The following is a 20,666-nucleotide window of genomic DNA, read 5'->3' as shown; positions in this document are numbered from 1 at the left end:
AAGTGCGCAAGGGAAGGAGATCACCCTCGAAGGGCAAAAAGTAGGAGGTGTGACAAAATGTTGTTCATTGTTTTAATAAAGGCCAAGTTTCGTGGTCAAAATGTTTTTACTGTTTTGGACATTGTCTCCAGGTTGTGAGAGCCAATTATGTTAATGATTGTTTTTTTGTGTGTTTCTTTCTATTAGTTTGTCATGCGGAAATTAGACACACAGGCCTAGAAATTGGGTTTTGGCTTAGCCAGGGCTTTAGCGCCGGAAGTTAGTGCCGGCGCTAAGTCCCCCTGCGCGCGCCAAAAATTCAGTAGCGCCGCGCCCAAACAGCTGCCGGCGCTACTGAAGGGTCTTAGCGCCTGGAAAAGGGCGCTAACTGCCGTTTAACGCCGCAATTCCGGCGCTGCGGCACCCGATGCGGTGCGGCAGGCTGGGGAAGTGCAGGCCTCCTCCTTCCGTTAAGGAGGAGCTGCCTGCACCCGGCCGCGGCCCGCGCAAATCTGTTTAAAAATGAGCCCGGCACCTCGGACAAGTGCCGGGCTTGCATCTGTTCCGGGGGGGGTTCGGGGAGAAGTCCGGGGAGGGAGCTGCGGGCAGGCGGCCGGCGGGAAAGCGGCCGGCCGCCGCGGGGCCTTTAATGCGCCGGCGCAAACACGTGTTGGACTCTGTTGCCAGAGTCTTAGTTGCAGCTGCCACGGGCGAGGCGGCCGCAACTGAATTTCGGCGCTGGGGCCCGTCGGCATGGCAACCGGGACGCTGCGCACACCGATGACGTCATCGGTGCCGGCGCAGCGCTACCGGTGCAACGCCGCTTTAGGGCCCCAGGGAATTTTTCAACTGGCCATAACTCTGGCGCTAGTCCCTCTAGCGCCTCAAAAGCGGCGCTAAGGCTAGTGAATTTCTAGGCCACAGAGTTTGTAAAATAAATAAGTTTTTGTATTCAAAATGTACATGTTTGGTCTTTGCAATCATTGTTGCCTTGACCGGCTTAGGGGTTGTGGGTTGGTTTCATTCAGGTTGTTCTCAATGGCAGAAGCCATTTCCTCAGAGGGGGCCTAGAAGCAGCTTGCTATGAGCCTTTGACAGATGGCCCTTCCAGTTTCTACATTGTGTGCCTCACTCCCGCCTTGGTGCTGCTGATGATCATCCTCCTCATCTTCCTCCTCCTCTTCCTCCTCCTCCTCTGGTGGTGCTCCAATGTCTGGTGGCATTGGCTGGGTCTTGAGGATTGCAAGGTTATGCAGCATGCAGCACACAACAATGAAGTGGGAGACTCGCTCAGGGGAGTGCTGCAGGGCTCCTCCTGAATGGTCCAGACAGCGGAACCGTTGCTTGAGCATGCCGATTGTCTGCTCAACAATGTTCCTGGTAGCTTGATGGCTCTCGTTGTATCACAGCTCAGCAGGGGTGTTGGGCGTACAGAGCAGTGTCATCAGCCAGGTACACTGAGGATACCCCATGCCCCCGAGAAGCCAACCACCTGTTGATGCAGTGCCTGGAAAAGGTCTGCCACAGAAGTCTGGCGCAGGATGAAGGCATCTTGGCTGCTGACAGGATAGTGGGCATTGACAGCGAGTATCAGCTGTCTGTTGTCACAGACCAACTAAACGTTTAAGGAATGGAAGCCCTTTCAGTTGCAGAAATCCTCGGCATTCTCATGCGCAGCATGCAGAGCCACATGCATGCAGTCAATGGCGCCCTGTACAATGGGGAAGCCCGCTATCCTAGCAAAGCCCATTGCGCATTCTTGCTGCTTGTCCGGGGTCATGGGGAAGGAGATGTACTTTCTTCTCCTTTTAATCAGGGTATTTGTGACCTGGCGGATGCAGCAATTGTAGGGGGTGGCGTGTGGTCGTGTTTGGCGCGTACGCCCAGTCAGTTATGCCTCTGACTGTTTATGAGCGGTTCGAATCACTCTCACGTCCCTGGGTTCTAGACACCGGACTTAGGTACAGGCGGCGATACAGAAAAGACTCGAGTAGACAGGTGGTTTGGATGTAAGAAAACCAAGATTTTATTAAACAGAAAAAATAACACGGTCTTAAGCGAATTTACCAATGTAAAATTACAGGCGAATGCAAATAACTATACTTATACAGGGAATGGGAAACACATGGCACATCAAGGGAAAACAACTATCTTAACAATCCCCTTATCCTTATCCCACCCCCTATACTTAACTAGATTGAGCTATGAGGGGCCAGAATTTATGCTCACCAAGCAAAAGATCTGCTGAACTCAAAACAGCGGTGGGGTTCGGGGTACGCTCTTTGTGCTCTCTGGAGTCTGCCGTCATCACGTGGTCTCCGGGTGCTGCAAGGGCGTTGTCCAGGTTCGAGTACCCCAAAGTTAAAGTCTCTGCTTGGGTACTTTGCCTTGCAGGGATGATGGTTCCTCTTCCTCGGTCGGCAGTTGAAGTTTGTGTGAAGATAGTCACAGGTTAGCTGAGACTGAAGGCCCGATCATTCGAAGCTTGTCTTCAGTCGTCCTCCTCAATTTGTCTCCTCAGTCGTCTCCTCAGTCGTCTTCCTCAATTCGTCTTCTCAATTCATCTCCTCAGTCAGCTCCTCAGTCGTCTTCCTCAATTTGTCATGCCTCCTCGCCTCATCGCGTCCCGCCTCGCCTGGCCTGGATTGTCCGTGTCCGCCCAATGCAGTGCCTGGGCGATTCCAGATGGAGTGGGGAAAGGCATGGGCAGAGGCCAGGGGGTAAGCGCGGGATGGGGAAAGAGCAGCAGCCACGAGGGCGAGGAGCAAGGAGAGGCCAGAGGGAAGAGAGAGATTGCTACCCGGGGCCTTCAATTATACTCCTATGGATGGCCCTTATCTGCGCGCCAAATCAGGTTAGTTCTTTTTCTTAACCTTGGTGGGCTATTTTAAATAATGGTAGCAATCTATACTAACTGTTTTTAGATGGCCGGTAATCGCACATATTGGCCTGATAATTGATTTGTTTTGTTATTAATACACCTTGATGGGCCTGTCCAGCCTTGATGGCTTCCTTAATCTGTTCCCGATTATTTATGCAAACTGCTTGATGGCCTTAACTATAGGCCTAACTGACATTTGATTTGTCTCCAATTTGATCTAATACATAATTCAAAGTCCTGTCTGGTTTTCAAAATGCAAAGTCTCGCCTCACAGAAACTGCAGCTTTGGTTTTGATTTCTCCACAAGCTGCCTGCGTCGCAGAGTCCAAGTTTTAAAATCTCACAGGCTTTCAGCCACAAGGCATGGACACCATCTTGGGTACCCTTTTTGATTTAAAAATGTCCACGCAGGGTCCCTTTTATTAATAATAACCTTTGGGGAAATATAGACATTTTGCAAATCTTACACAATGCATCACGAACTGGGAGATAATGGCGATGTCCCCAGTAGCTGATTGAAATGAGCCGGTGGCATAAAATTTCAGAGCCACTGTGATCTTCACTGCCACTGACAGAGACGTCCTGCTCCTCAGTTGAGGCTGCAGATCTGGCTGAAGCAGGTGGCAGAGCTTAGTGCCCACCTACTTGCTGAAGTGCAGCCTTGGCAAGCACTGCTCCTCAGACATATTAATGTATGCGAATTGTTGACGAAATGCCCTGGGAGGGTAAGGTCTCCTGTACAGAGGCCTGTTGACCCTCCTCCGTCTGGCCATGATTGCCACTCTCTCTCTACGTCTCTGTGCCCTCCGAATGTGATGGAGCAGGACGACGCCCCCATCCATTGCAGCCCCCATAGTATCTAGGCAATCAAAGTTATGAAGGTCAAAAACCAAAGTACCTGCAAAGTTATGGTCAGAAGCCAAAACTACCTCAGACAGCGTTGACTCAATGCAGAAGACTCTCTTTCTCTCTTTGTCTCTCTCAAAATCTCTCTCTCTCTCTCAGAACGAGTGGTGCAAAAATGGCTACCACACAAAAGCCAGGAAGTGGCCCCCTTTAAATAGCGCCCCCCCAGCCCCACAGTGACCGGGAAGCGTTCCAGTCTACCTGTCATTGGTTGCGCCAGGCGGAAAGGAGGGGGGCGCCACACAATTTCCATTCCGGGGCGTCACAAGGGCGTTGCACTCTCGAATGACGTCAAGATCTGCGTGCGCAGGAGATCGGGTGGTATTGTTTAGTGCCGTTGCAAAATGTCTAGTTCATTTCACGAGCGGTGCAAAAATCGCCGCGCCCGGGCGCTAGCTGCTTTGCGCCCCATTAGCGCCCTCTTAAGGCGCTAATGGGAGGCGCAAACAACTGAATTTTTCCCGCCATGAGTCCTTGGAGATCCTCAGGAGGCGTCTCAACACCTTGGCAAGATTGACAGGTAAAAATAAAGGTGAAGGGAAACCCAGAGTGGAGGCATGATTCTGCTAGCAAATTATAGTGCAACCAAGCATATTTGATAGCGGCCCTAAAGAGGAGATGTTGCTGTGTAACATGTTTGCAAGGATGATGGTCACTTGGAGGGAATTTTAACCCCAAAATGTGGGTTAGTTGGGGTCAGGTGGGAGGTCAAAGTATTAAAAATTTGAATCCTGACATCAAACCGCCTCCAACCCACCCATTTCCAATTTTAACAGAGGCAGGACGTGGGGAGAGTTTGGGAGTGCAGCCAACCTGCTCCCAGGAGTCAGGTTGGCACTTTAAATATTATTGTGTCAGCCATGGCTCAGATCACAGAAATCACAGAAACCCCACAGTGCAGATAGAGGCCATTTCGGCCCATCGAGCCTGCACCGACACATATCCCACCCGATCCCCGTAACCCCTACACCAACACATATCCCACTCTATCCCCGTAACCCCACGTATTTAATCCCCCTAACACTAAGGGTCAATTTATCATAGCCAATCAACCTAACCCGCACATCTTTGGACTGTGGGAGGAAACCGGAGCACCCGGAGGAAACCCAGCATCCATCGCCTGCTGAGTCATGAAGGTTGTGGGTTCAAGTCCCACTCAAGGAACTTGAGCACAAAAATCTAGGCTGACACTCCAGTGCAGTGCTGAGGGAGTGCAGTCAGTTAAAGGGCTCACGCACGCTTCATTTTAAATTTAACTGTGGATGGGCAGGTTTCCCTGACCTCGAGATCCTGACAGCTAAAGAAAGGCGAGGACTGCTGGATCCAAGCAGGTAAGTACCTTTCCACTTACCTGCTGAATCCAGCGTTCCTTGTTCGCCAACCCCCCACGACTGGATAACCCCCTTCTGACCCTTCCGATCTGCCCCTAATCTCCCACCCGAGGCCTCCAAACCCCACTGTCATGAGGTCTCCGATCTCTGACCCACCCCCCCAGCCTTCGATCCTCAGCCCCCGACTCCCACTCCAGCCTCTGATCCCCCCTCTGGCCATCAATTCCCTGCAACTTTCCCCCGCCCCCCCACAAGGCTTCCGGTCCCCTCTCCGGTCTTTAATCCCCAGCCCCCCTTCAACTTCCAGCCTTCCGAGCCCTCGATGAGCTCCATCCTTTGACCGTGCCCCCCCCCCTCCATCTCCGATCCCTCCCTCCCTCCTCTCTGTGGCCTGGTGCTGCAGGCCTACCAGCCCAACAGCCAGCCAACCTGTTCCATCTGGCTGGCTGCGGGCAGAAAACTGAAAGTCTAAATGTTAATCAGGCCCTGCCGCTAAATTTGGCAGGGCCTGAGGGGAACCCGTTCTCCTGGGTTTCCCAACTGCATTGCAGCCTCCCCACTTCCTACCTGTCTCCAGTATAAATTTCCGGCCCTTGTGTCAACAGCACTTTCCCCATAGGGTCATATTGTAGCATCCTTGCAAGAAGGTGGAGGCAGGCTTAAGGCTGCAATTAAGTGTGACTTTCACTGGATGTGCCACTTTATGTTGCAGGTGTCCTAGTGGCTGATGCCACAGATCTGCATTTACCTATCTCCTGATACAAACTGTGAGAAGATAATTGTCCATTGACATTGCGAGGTAGGCATGGCAAGGCCTACAATCAAGATTAACAGCATTTTGGCAGCTGTGGCTAATCATGGTCAATGTTCCCTGTAATTTTTGTTTCGTGCTTGAGCCCTTTAACTGGCTGCATGGCCCATTCAAATTGTGCCTGTGCGGTTATTCCCATTGAAAAGCTGGTGAGCAGCCTGCGCAGAACCTCCAGACTATGGCGTGGCCGTGCAGCTTAACGGGATCATTGATCATGGTACACTGGCTGTTGATGCAGTGCCACTGAAAACAGGATATACTGTGATGGGCGTATATTCCAAGGAAGAATCCAGCACTACGGTTGGTCAAGCATTGACCATTGGGAGTACATTCACCACACGGACTGCAGCGGTTCAAGAAGGTGGCTCAACACCACCTTTTCAAAGGAAGCTAGGGATGGGCAATAAATGCTGGCCTTGCCAACGATGCCCACGCCCCAAAATAAAACTAATTAAAATCACAAATCTTAGTGATGCCATCTGGTCTACTATCCCAGCTTCCTTCAGGAAGGAGAACTTCCACCTGCACTTGTCATCTATCAAAGTGAGGCATGTTCACCTCTGTCTGGTGCCATAGTGCATCCCTCGTGTAACCTGACCTGTCTGACATACCTCTGTTCTTCCATGCTGGATAGGAGAATTGGTGGTTGTGATGGTGCTGGGGAAAAAATATGTTTTCATCAGTTGACACACTGGCTTATGAGAATCAATGTGCCAAGACAGAGAAAACAATGGATGCCTATTTAAAATGGGTGTTCTTAATGTCAGGTATCCTCTTCGCCAGAATTATGGAAATTACGGAGGTCTGCTATGCCTCATAAATATATATAAAAATTGAAATGGCAGCACTTTTGAGGTGGGGACTTCTATGTCTGCTGGTCCCAACCATTGGACAATGAATCAGGATTCAAATCCAATGCATTCCCACTGGTCTGAGATTTCACCTGATTCTCCTTATCCAATAGAGATGCAGCTGAGGTAAATTCTGCTTTAGAAGTTTACCCACAATGCAGGCAATATTACTTGGACTCTATTTTGACTAGTGGCCTAGAAATTGGGCTAGTTATTGCCACACATTAGTGGCATATTCCTGAAAAAAATGGCAGCTGTTACTCTAACGTCTGCCTCTGGTGTGGCTGTCAGTGACTGCCATTTTGGTGAGGGCTATAGCGCTGCCGTTAGCAGCGCTGACCCTGGATATGCAAATCTGGAGAGTGTGACATCAGTCAGCATGCAATGCCAGCTTAACGTTTGCACTGAGTTTAGCGCTCGCTCACTAAGCTCGCTCTAAAAAGCAAGCGTGCAGCAGAGCGACAGAGATGCTATCAGCACTTCTTAAAAGGACACACACATCTTTCAGGTAAGCTTGCATTTAAGCTTTTGGTCAGGATTTAACTTTTTTTATTGAAGTAGTGGCTTGGTACAATAGATGTTAAAAGTTTTTAAAGTGTGTAGGGAATGCAGGGAGTGTTGCTGGACACTTGCAAGGCCTCGGATGATAAAGGAAGGCCGCTGAGAAGACAGAAAATGCTGGAAATACTCAACAGGTCAGGCAGCACCTGTGGAGAGATAAACAGAGTTCACGTCTCAGGTTGACATGATGCCTGACCTGCTGAGTATGCCAGTATTTTCTGCTTTTATTTCAGATTTCCAGCATCCACTCGCAGAGGGAAGAGAAAGATGCAGAAGAGGAGAAAGCAGAAGAGGAGGAAACAGAAGAGGGGGAAGTAGTAGAGGAGGAAGCAGAAGGAAGGATGCAACCCAGACATTCCTTTTCTGGCTGGGATATCCAGGATGGAACCGTCTGCCTGCGGTGCCAGTGACCACAACCCCAATTCCCTGTTCAACATTAGTCCCACACCCTACCTTCCTTCTGTTACTGATCCTCACAGCACGCTCTTGGCCACAAAACTGAAATAAAAGCCACCACAAAGCAAAGTTTCCAATCCAACTTTATACACCTATCCATCCAATATGACATCAAGAGATCAACTCATCACCCATATGCATTCTCTTAGTGACTGTCTTGCGCGTGCCTTTGTCTATCCTACTGATGTTAGGCATCATGTCAACCTGAGACATGAAGTCTGTTTATCTCTCCACAGGTGCTGCCTGACCTGTTGATTATTTCCAGCATTTTCTGTCTTCTCAGAGGCCTTCCTTTACCATCCGAGGCCTTGCAAGTGTCCAGCAGCACTCCCTGAATTCCTTACACACTTTAAAAACTTCTAACATCAGTGCTACCCCAGTGGCTATAGCATGGCTGGTGGAAGGCTGCTGACATTCAGTGGGGGAATACTGCAAATGGCCTTGCCGGTCGGCCTTGAGGAGCTGGTGGCTGGGACTGTCAAATCGAGTGACGGTGTTTCTTCTTCTTCATTCTCCTCTTCCTCTTCTTGGTCAACCATTGGCTGGGCAGGCTGCATTTCTTGGGTGTGTGAAATGAGGAAGGCACAATTGTGGAGTTGTGGTGAGGGAAGGGCAGGAAAGCAAGAGGTACATGCCTGAAGCAGGATAACATATGAGGATACCAGCATCTTGTATCCTTTCAGCCCCACCGCAGGCCAAGGGCTCAGCCATGTTCCTGGCAAGAATGGTCTGCACCACGTCTCCTCCAAGGGGAATGAGGTCAAACTAGGAATAGGCGGTGTACCTCGTGTTTGGTACAGATTGTTGTTAGGGGGGTGGGGTGGGGGTTGGGTCATGCATTGAGCAGTGTGTGAGGCTAGTGTTGCAGTTGGTAGGAGATGGCTTTTGAAGATGCATTCAATGACCTTGACAAATGATCTGAGGTCATGAAGCTTCTTTGGGCACTGGAGCCATAAATTTTGGTGGCCGTTAACTGCGGCCCATGGTGCCACCAGCAGGTTTCCAGTGATCTTGAATTTCTGGGCCCTTGACATTTCCCTTTCCTCTTTTTTGTACAGGGATGTAACATTTGCCATCCGCCAGCCCTTTGGCACAATTTTTGTTTCCTAATTTTTTCTCCCAACATCATTCAAAATTCTGGGATACTTGCCAGCTGGTCCTCATGGCCTGAAATTTGCGGTCAGCAGTGAAGTGAAGGCGTTCGCTGCTGGGTACACTTTGCGCAAGGATCTCCCGATCTGTGTGTCGAGAACTTCGGGTTTTCCAACATTCAATTCAAATCAGCGGAGGTTAGTGGGTATTCCCTTGTGCAAACGGCTATATCAACAAGCTGTCTAAACAGCCAAATCAAACTGCAGTATTCTCACAGACAGCGAAAAAGTAAGTGAATAAGCTCTAAAAATTCTAACTTTTTTAAAACGTTAGAGCAAAACAAAGACTGGGGCTTTCACATGGGGAAAAGGCGAACCTGAAATAAGGATGGACAAACTTTGAAAACAAATGTAAATTTTTAAAATTAAAATACACAAGTTTCACACTGCACAAAATTAAAATTTGTTTTTCAGACCCTTAACCTTTGCTTAGCAGTCAATACGCTGTTAAAACCCCAGTTACACCTAATCCCTTTGGGTTTAAATTTTAGTGGGGAATTTAACAGCATAATTACTGCGGAAGAGCCGAAGTTTTTGCCAGTTTCCCTGATTTGAGAGATTACACTGATTGCCGGCTCGGTGTGGTTGGTGGGGTGGGGGTGGGTGGGTGCACAGCGTAGCCTGTGTCAGACCTGCATGACAGACCCCAATGTCAGAATTTCTGCATGTGCCTGCGCACGTGCCAGATCCTGAAGTTACAGTTAGTTTCAATGGCGGAATGTCGGCAATCACTTCCACTTTGTTGAATTGACGACCACAAATTCCAGCCCCATGATTTTTCTACTTTTAGTCCCATTAATATTTTTAGTATTGCCCTTTGAATATCAATTCCAGTAATGGCTCGTCCACACTCTGTTCCTAAATTTTACTTTCACCTCCCTCTGTAAATCAGATACCAAAATACTTCTTCAGCATTTCTAACATTCCTCGCTCTCAGGTACAAGATGGCCCATTAAGTGATTCCAGCCTTTCTTTGTCTAACCTTTTACTTCTGATGTACCTTATAAAGTCCTTGCTATTTTCTGCTGTTTACTTTCATGCTGCTTCCTAAATGTATTAATTTGCCTTTTTGCTTCCCTTCTATACTGTTTATATATCTAGGCCTAGAAATTCAGTTGCGTTCGCCAGCCGTTAACGCCATAAGAGGGGTATATTTCCAGCGCTAGGCACTTAGCGCCCGGGCGCAGGCCGATCTGCGCCTACGCCCAAATTCAGTAGACATTTAGCGCTGGCGCAAAGTGTTTGCGCCCGCTCAGCTGCGCGCGCAGCTTATGACGTCATTTCGTCGTGCAACGCTGTTTGTGCGCCCCAAACCGGAAATTCAGTGGCGCCCGCCCAATGTGGGCGTGGCGCTGTTAAGAACTGTGAAGTGGAACGCAACAGAGGCCCTGTGGGCCTTGGGGAGCGCTAATTAAAGGGCACTTACACTGACCTATAAAGCCCAGCCATTTTGCTGCAATGACTTTACTGCTTTGGATTTCTGGATAGAGACCAAGGAACAGAGCTTACTGATTTGGGACAACATAGAAGAGGTATTTTTGGCTTCTGGCCAGAGCTTTGACATTTGAATCATTGTGATTTCACTGTTTGCAAGTTTTTTATGGGGGCTGTATGGGGTTCCAACCCTCAGTTGCAGCATTATGTGCGAAGGGCTCGCAGACGCTGTGTGAGAGGGCCAGCCATGCCTAGACGCAGAGGGGCCATCAGGCGTCGGCAACGTAGGCCTTACCCACTCAGGCAATACCGGCAGCAGGTGTCCTATCTCACCATGACTGCGGCGCATTGTGTTAAGAGGCTGCGCTTCAGAAGGGAGGTGGTTGCAGAGATCTGCCAGCTGCTTCACAGAGATCTGCGTCCACAGCTGATGTGCAGGACGTCTCTCTCGGTGGAAGTGAAGGTCACGGTGGCTCTGAACTTTTATGCAAGTGGCTCCTTCCAAGCCACTGCTGGGGACATAGCGAGCATCTCCCAGTTCGCCGCACATCGCTGCATTTGGCAGGTCACCGATGCACTTTTCGCGAGGAGACACCAATTCATCTCCTTCCCCATGACCCTAGAGAGGCAGGAGCAGCGTGCAGTCGGATTTGGCAGGATCGCGGACTTCCCCATGGTGCAGGGCGCCATTGACTGCACGCATGTGGCTATGCGGGCACCTATTAACAATGCCGAGGATTACCGCAACCGGAAGGGCTATCATTCCCTCAATGTACAGCTGGTGTGTGACCACAGGAAGTGCATCCTAGCTGTCAATGCCCGTTTTCCAGGAAGCAGCCACGATGCATTTATCCTGCGCCAGACTACTGTGGCTGACATGTTCGAGGCACAGCCTCCACCAAGGGGGTGGCTTATTGGGGACAAGGGCTACCCTTTGTGTACATGGCTCATGACCCCGCTCCGCGCGCCCAGGACCCCAGCGGAGGAGGCATACAATGAAAGCCATCAAGCCACAAGGAACATCATAGAGCAAACGATTGGCGTCCTCAAGCAACGGTTCCGCTGCCTGGATCGTTCCGGCGGATCTCTACAGTATTCGCCGGATAGAGTCTCCTAGTTCGTCATCGTGTGCTGCATGCTGCACAACCTGGCTATCCGCAGGACTCAGGCACTGCCACCTGACGTTGCACCATCACCTCAGGAGGACGAGCAGGAGGACCATGAGGAGGAGGAGGAGGAGGAGGAGGAGTACCAGCCCAGGAGGGAGCCACAAGGTCCAAGGGCCGTCCGCCGGCGGCTTATTGAACGACACTTCTAGGCCCCCTGTCAGGGAATGGCCTGTGGCAATGAACGCACCTGAATGCAGCCGCTCCGCAAGCCCTCAGCCGGTTAACGCAACAACCACTTGAAACATGACACCTGGACATGCTGAATAAATAAAAAGCTTTATTTTACAAACTCAGGGCCCTTGCCACATGAAACAGAAAAACAGACGAGACCCCCAAAAAACAGTCAAAAACATCTGTCACTCCCACAACCTGGGGAGGAATAACAAAACTTGCCCATCCAATTGGCCTTCATCATCGGCCTTACAAAAATAAGCCCCCCCCTCCACAACACAAACACCCCCATAAAAACAAAAAATGCCTTCATCTTCGGCCTTACCAAAATAAGCCCCCCCCAGAACACAAACACCCCCATATAAAAAAAACCGCTATCACCACACTCTACTGGGTGTGCCGAGAGGGCGAGTCCTTATGCAGGCTTCTCCGGCCCCTGCCCGACCTGCTGCTCCGCCTCAACCTGGGCCCTGTGGGTGTGGCAAGGCTGGGGGAAGGCTCATGAGGGCCACAATGCGTGACGGCAGATGCCCTTGGGGGTCGGCCTAGACGAGGCCCGGCCCGGGAGGGGCCGGCTGCTGACTGCTGCAGCTGTGGCTGGCCAGCATCAGTCTCAGCAGCAGCTCGTCGCACCTTGGCTGGGGGAGTGGCAGTGTCGGCTGCACCAATGGGGGCAAGCTGGCTGATGCCAGGCGCGCGCTGTTCGCCAGAGACACTGGCACTCGGCTGGGCTGGCAGTGCAGCAAGCGCAGCAATCTGGTGGAGGCCAGACCGCTGTGCTGCAGCAGGGCGGCGGGTGCCCTGGCGATGCTTCCACGCTACAGCGAGTGTGGCAGAAGTGAGTGCCCGAACTGCCCTGGTATGTGCCCGCATCAGATCTGCCAGTGTCTGGATGGCACCACTCATGGACTCGCGACTCGCGTCCTGCGCTGCCGCGAGTTGCTGGACACCCCTGTCCTGCGCTGCCGCGAGTTGCTGGACACCCCTGTCCTGCGCTGCCACGAGTTGCTGGACACCCCTGTCGTGTGCTGCCGCGAGTTGCTCGACCCCCCTGGCCTGTGATTCCCCGAAAGCGACCACACTATGAGCCAGGGACTCAGTGGCCTGAGGCAACTGTCCCACAACCCCCATGAACTCCTTGTGGCGCCGCTCCGACGCTGCGGACATCTCATCAAGGAGGCGCACCTCCTGGGCGAGGACCGTCTCCGAACTGGAGGGCGGACTCTCCCTCTGGGGAGAAGGCCGCCGAGCTGCCCGACCCTTCCCGCGTGCCTCGACCCCACAGGGCCCAGGAACTGCCCTCCCCTGCAACACTTCCCCCCTCTGGGGAGAAGGCCGCCGTGCTGCCCGACCCTTCCCGCGTGCCTCGACCCCACTGGGCCCAGGAGCTACACCCCCCTGCAACACTTCCCCCTGCCTCTCCTCCAGGCCAGACGTCTCCCCTCCATTGCCATCCCCTGGCGTGGATGAGGGTTCCCCCGATGTGCCACCTTCCTCCTGGTCCTCGTCGTCCTCCTCCTCCAAGGGCCTGGCACTCTGAGCTTCAGGGACCACCTCCTCCTCACCAGCTGAAAGCAGGAAGGCACAAGAGTAGCTTTAGAGTGAGGACAGGGCGTCAGCGAGGGAGGCATGAGTGGTGGCATTATGCGCATTGGTCGGACAGTGGGAAAGGATGTAGATCTGAAGCGCAAGGGCAACGAGAGAGGTCCAACCTGTCATGTCCTTACCAGTGGGTCCCAGTACAGGGTCCGCATCTCCAATGGCAACAGGGCCAGTCACCCGGCCACGCATGAGTCGAGCCACGCTCTCCTCCAGCTCACTGAGCGCCTGGTACTGGGGACGGCCTCCCCCGGTGGCAGACTGGCTCCTCAAATTCTGCGCCAGCTTGGCCTGCAAGAGAAAGGACGGCCTCTAAGTACAGTGTGGTGCCCTGTTGCTGTGTGCACTGCCTCCCATGGTCGAATAGCTTGGCCAGTGTGGTGCCCTGTTGCTGTGTGCACTGCCTCCCATGGTCGAATAGCTTGGCCAGTGTGGTGCCCTGTTGCTGTGTGCACTGCCTCCCATGGTCGAATAACTTGGCCAGTGTGGTGCCCTGTTGCTGTGTGCACTGCCTCCCATGGTCGAATAGCTTGGCCAGTGTGTTAAGTGCAGAAAGTGCTATTGATGATCATGCCAGTGCCATAGCTGCGGGAGGAGGGCTGCCCATTAGGCCTTTGAGGTCCCTTTGCCCATAATATGAGGTGCACATGCAAGGATGAGGAGGACACTGGAAAGGGTACTCACCTTCACCATCCGAGTGATGTCGTTGTACTTCTTGCGGCATTGGTCCGCACTCCTGGGGACATCGCTGGTGGATGACACCCTGTGGGCGATTTTCTTCCAGGCTCTCCTGTACTGCCTCCTGGGAGCCTTCTTGCCACTGTCCGGGCACAAGATCTCTCTTTTCTTTTCCACACCATTAACCAGCACCCTCAAAGCATGCTCTGAGAAGCGCTGCGCTCGTTCACGGGCCTTCTCCATGGCTTCAGGCGCTATTTGGGTCCACCAGCAGTGTTGAGGCCTAGCTGCAGGGCTCCACTATGCAGGGCGTGGCAGCAGTCAAAGTCGACCCTTCCCCCTTTAAGAGCTGGCCGGCGTCAGGGTGTCTGCTGTCAATCAAAACATGACCGCACCTGCGCTGCGCCCGGCCTCAGCGTTATCAGTCCGCATCGCCGGCTTAGCGCCTGAAGATAGCCGTGCAACGCCAGTTTCAGCGCTCGCCCAAACTCTTGGCCAAATCTACTGAATTTCGGCGAAGTGGCCTACACTTTCCGGCGGGCGCTAACTTTAGCGACCGCCCGACTTTAGCGCCCCAAAAGTGGCCAGACTGAATTTCTAGGCCCCATTCTTTTACATATCTTGCATTTGCACTAACTTTATTATGGAAGTTTTCAGTAGGAGGTATTTTATGCTCCGATGCCTAAGAAAATCTTCCATATTAATGTCAGGAACAGAAGATTTCTCAGCATTCTGTATCAATCCCATGCAGCTGAATGGAGTACACGCAATGAAGCTTTACGCACCACTTCTATATCTTGGGTAATGGCTGCACTTGTAATTCTGCTCTTGTATGTAGAATGTAACTCTTATGCTTGCCAAGGTGGGAGATTTTAGTGTCAGAAAATAGAACATCTTTTCATTTTGGCCATTAGTTTCAGAATAAGTTACTCCCACACCTGATGTAGCCTAGTTAGGGGGTAAAATAATTATGGTGGCAAAGTACGGCTTCTATACTCTGCCCCAATGCGTTATCTCTGACCTCATAAGAGGTCAACAATCGGGGCAACAATTCCATCTCCAGCAGCAATGGTTCTGTGGCCTCTCTGAATGAAATTTTCAAATTAATGCAGTCGGCCTATGCCCATGAGGATCTGGATTCAGATTGTCGAAATTTATTTCACATGTGGGTCCTTGCCAGTCAACAGACAATGAAAATGTTTATTCCATTAGACTGGGCTGGATTTGAACATTTCCCAGTAATGAATAGTGAGTGTACAATCTATCGTGCCAGGTAGTTCCGTATAGTTTGTGCTGCCCTGAATTCTCCCTTAATTTAATCTCTTTCCTAAAAGAAGCACATTCATAGGTATATTTATGTTAAGAAGCAATTTATATTCTTATCTTCCAAGATGATAAAATAGAGAAATTTCTTCCTAACACCAAAAACAATTAAATGAAAACCCCAAGATATAAATGTAACATTATTAAACACCAGGATGTTGTATTCCACACATAATATTCATATTGCCAAACTGGAGTGCCACTATACTACTTTATTGAATGTTTGCTCATTTCTGCCGACACATATCTTCCTCTATGCTTATATATGTATTCATGATGATCTGCAAATACTTTCACAAACAGACATTTATTCAGCTCCATTTTGTAGGAGTTAATCAACAAGCATTAACTATTATTAGTGGAATCTATACCACATTTCCTCCACTTCAGGAACAAAAATGTCTCCTAATCTTTGGTCTTGCTTCAGCCTTGCCAATTTTATCCTCGTATCCTATAGTCCTGTGATGATATGAGTTGTCTCCAGCTACATATTGTTATTACACTATGTAAAAAAGAAGGCAAATAGTAAATAAAAAGAATATACTCGAGCATTTCAAAGCTCCAAGCTATACCTTTCTGTGCAAGTAACTGTCCTTGCTCCAATTTTCTACCATCTGTGCTGTTATTATATGCTTATCTTCCTCACAACGGTTTAGCAATAATTCTGTTTGCAGTGGCTATCCAGAGAATGTGAGGCGATTAGCCTTTAGTCCCTGGCGATGTTGTCAGCTGTTCTCTGATACTGCTTCTAATGACTACCTCTCTGGTAATGGGAATCTGCTTCCCTGTGAAGACAAATGGAAGTCAACATTTTGTCTCTTATACTGGCACACTCAATTGAGTAGATTGTTTGGTCTAGTTGCACGCTGTCACAATAAACCCATTAGACATATTGGTGAATGTCAAAGGGACCTTGCTATAAAAGGTTAAAAAAAATAGCAGCAACTGGCAACTGCTACCAATCAGCTCTGTCAAGAAGCTTTCATATCAAATTATCTATTACAGTTCATAAATTTGTATCTGGATAAAACCTACTGTCAAATAGGTTTTGTTTGAGGAAGACAAATAAATATGACAAGTATCTTTTCAGAGCTTTAAGCAGCTACTGTGTAAATTTATGTTATCACATTTCCGTTTCCAGCCTTCAGATGTTTCATTCCCTTAAACAATAGATTTTCACCCTTATTCTATTCTGCGACTGTTAGACACCCACTGCATTAATTACCCTTAATTACTCGTGACCATATGCTGTTTTAAGCATAGTACTACATCACTGTCAGGTTGTATACAATCTGTTTAACAAATGAATATGGGTCACCATTTCTCTGCATTCCTGAAAGATGAAGTACATAAAAGAGGACATTATATTTCCAGACCTGCAAGGTTTGTACCATCAAACGTAATTCCATGTTTCTTTTCCTTTTTTGGCCATAAAATATTATTTATAGGGGAGCAACTTTCCATCCACCAGAAACATTTATTTCATCAAATAACCTGCCAATGCTATGGCCTGTAAGGTTTTCAAAATTTACAATAACATTTAATGTTCTGTCTTTTAAATGGCTGATTAAAGAAAAAAAATATCTTGAACTCATTTGAGAAATATTTTTACTAGAATAGAAATGTTAGCATTTTAGAATTAGTCAGTAATGTGGATCAGCCCCTGGCAAATAATGCATAAAAATAAATTGCAAAGTTTTTGTTTTTACTAGTTAGTTCTTCCATATAATTTCCTAACTTCCTTTAATAACTAACTGGGCCTTAATATCCTGTTATTTAATATAAATTGGATATTGGAATGAGTGATAAAATGTGGCACATATATTCTGATATACAATCTGTAATATTTTCTTTTAAAATACAGAGTACGTTTGAAAATCTAATATTCTGTGCCATGGAATGGTAGGGCCTGACCTTGTACACAGTGCATTTTCACTCTCAGCTATGCCATCACCCAGAGAGGAGTCCAGGGTCCTTTCTATCAGGAAGGAGGGAATATCGGAGGGCCAGTCATTCTTATGCATCTCCCAGTAGTTAGAGTGGGAGGTTTGGATTCTGGATAAATTGTCCCTACAGCACTCCTGGCACAGATCTTCCAGTGATACAATTGATGGATGTGCATCAGGAATGTGGGTGGATGATCTTCCTACTCATTTTCCATCCATTAATTAATTTCAAATCAGCATTTACTCCCAGGTCTCTAGCTTACTTCCTTAGCCAGGAATATACATTGTAAATGGAGAGATTTCAAGGGAAGATGTGAGAATATATGCTAATGTTTGATGTTTTGTGTAATTACTGTTAAGAACTCTCAGATGATCAAAGCTCTATTGAAAGTGTCAAACTTTAACTCATATCTATAACAAAATATAACAGTTTTGATCTTTCATCTTAATAGAATGAAAAGAGCGAGATCATTTCTGCATGTGTTCATCTGTAAGTTCTGCAGTGGCCTATCAATTCCTTGAAAATATTTAGGCCCTGAAATTATGCTGTGTGTTACTAGTATATGAATACTTAGTGGAGACCTTGATCCTTTTATTTTAAATATTGCTATGTAGCAGAGAGAAATCTCAGACAAATGCTTTAAGTGTCTGTATATCACAGAAATCACAGAAACCACACAGTGCAGATAGAGGCCATTTCGGCCCATCGAGCCTGCACCGACACATATCCCACCCGATCCCCGTAATCCCTACACCACCACATATCCCACCCTATCCCCGTAACCCCACGTATTTAATCCCCTTAACACTAAGGGTCAATTTATCATAGCCAATCAACCTAACCCGCACATCTTTGGACTGTGGGAGGAAACCGGAGCACCCAGAGTAAACCCACGCAAACACGGGGAGAATGTGCAAACTCCACACAGACAGTCACCCGAGGCTGGATTCGAACCCGGGTCCCTGGCGCTGTGAGGCAACAGTGCTAACCACTATGCCACCGTGCTGCCCTATATACTAATATCTCATAGCATAATTTCAAGGCAGTAAAAAACTGTCCTTTATTTGATGGCTTTTACTTACTCTGGTGTCAGCCTTGGCTTAGTTGTCGTACTTCTGCCTCTGAGTGAGAAGGACATGGGTTCAAGGTTCAGTTCAAGACTTGAGTACAGAATCTAGGCTGACACTTCGGCCGTGACTTTGCTGGTGCTCAGAGGGCGGGTTCGGAGGCGGGGCCGATGTCAAAATCAAAAGGATTGACAGTGGATTGACCCGCCTCCATGTAAATTTCCAAAGTGTCGGGTCTGCGATTTCAGAACAGACCCAACACCAAGCGGCGGGCGAGGCATTTAAGATATGCTTGTTAAACACTTGTTAACTACTATTTTGCCAGCCTATTTCTACTTTACCTCTTTTTTTAAAAGGTTCACGCCATTCAGCGATCACATCAGGTAAGTAAGTCAGGTTCTCTGTCTCCCCTTTGCTGTGAATAGGTGACAGTTGCAAAAGTGGTATGAGATCCACCATTTCACAGCTGTTCAGTTTCCAATGTCAGAAGCTTGAGCCTTCATGACTTGGAAAACACTTCTGAGCTGTATGTAGTTTGGAAGTGTTTGGAGTAAACTCTCTATCCACTGTCACCTCCTTGGAGCAGGCTCTCTCAATATTGACAGATCGCTTCTGTCATCTCAACTTCAGCTGCCATCTATCCGGGGAGACGGCCCCCGATCTTCCCTACCCACCTTGCGTTGCTGCAGCCCACTGGGTCCTGGAGCTGGTTCCACCTCAGAGCCATCCCCCCTGATCCCCTCCAGGGAAGTACTATCCCCAGTCTGCAGATGGGCTGGCTCGCCTGAGGGTGGAATGGATGGTCCATCTTCCTCCTGCTCATCGCCTCCGGAGTCAGTGGCAGTGGCAGCTTGAGGGCCCAGCTCCCGAGCTGGTGATGCAGCATCTGAAAGCAGGGAGGTTGAAGAGTGGCTTTAGCGAAAGGACAGGGTGGCAGCAAGGGCATGAGTGCTGCAATGCTCTGACATGGGTCCAGAGTGAAAAAGCATGCTGGTGGGGGGAACAAGTGGAAGGAGAGAGTTCAAAAAGGTGATGACCTTACCATTGCTGTGCACAATGGGGTCGGCAGCTCCAGTTGTGACAGGACCACTCATCCAGCCTCCAACAATCTGGTGGACTCGTTCCTCCAGGTCCGTCAGTGTCTGCAGCTCAGGAGGGCCTCCTCCGGTACGAAGCTGCTCCCTCCGGTTCCTGGCCAGCTTGGCCTGCAGGAGAAAGGACGGGAAGTGATGAAACATGCTGGCCTGAGCTGACATCACATGCCCCCCATGGTAGAATAGCCCTTACATTATGCATTGAGCTGACATCACATGCCCCCCATGGTAGAATAGCCCTTACATTATGCATTGAGCTGAATGTACGTGTGTGTTTCCAGAAAGGGTCATGGGTGCTGGCTGACAGATGGCCACTGGGGCTTCGCGCACCCTCTGGCCATAATGGGGGGCATGTGATGTCAGCTCATAATGCAGATGGAGGGATGAAGAAGATTGCGAAAAAGGCACGCACCCTAATGACCCGAGTGAGGTCGTTGAACTTCTTTCTGCATTGCACAGGAGTCTTGGGCACCATGCTGCTTGAGGTGACTCTTTGACAAACTTCCCTCCAAGCCCTGCGGTACTCGCTCTGATGAGGCCTCCTGCCATTGTCGGGGTACAGCACAGCTCGCCGGCGCTCCACTTCGCCAACCAAAGCATCCAATGCCCCATCGGTAAAACGCTCCGCTCTCTGCCTCACCCTCTCCATATGTTCAAAGTTTGGAACGCCACATAAAGCACAGCTCCGATTTTGAGGCATACAAGGCGCAGAGTGTGGCTGCTGATCCTAATTGACCCGCCCCTTTAAGAGCTGGCCAGCGCCAGTATGTCTCGGGGTAACCGATTATTGACAGCACCTGCGCTGCGCCCGGCCGCCGACATATTGAGTAGCGCAGCCGGTTTAGCGCCTTAAGACCCCCGTGCAGCACCTGAATCAACACCACAATCACCTTTAGGGGCGCAGCAACCCAATATCGCTCGAGGTGGCGATAAGTTGCACCTGGCGATAAAATTTGCGCAGCGCCAATTCTAGCACCCCAAGCGGGGCTATACCCAATTTCTCCCCCATGGTCCCTTTAAGCAAATCGGCTGATGATGCGTCATCAAATGATGTCATCTGACCTGCTTCCTATTAAATGGCCGCGAACCTTGCAGGGCAGGCTTAACAAGCCCCATCAACAGAAAATCACTTGGAGAGTGCGGGATCCAGTCGGCAGCAGGCTGGGATCGCGACAACGACCCCGGTGCCCCGGACACACCTCGGTTGGAGAATTCGCGGCCTTCATTGCAATAATGAGGGAATGACAGATTGCTGGA

Source organism: Somniosus microcephalus, chromosome 10, assembly GCF_052327205.1.
Source record: "Somniosus microcephalus isolate GS21.2 chromosome 10, FLI_Smic_1.0, whole genome shotgun sequence".
In the NCBI taxonomy this organism is placed as follows: Eukaryota; Metazoa; Chordata; class Chondrichthyes; order Squaliformes; family Somniosidae; genus Somniosus; species Somniosus microcephalus.
The sequence above is the reverse complement of the archived record's forward strand: the minus strand, read 5'-3'. Positions refer to the sequence as shown.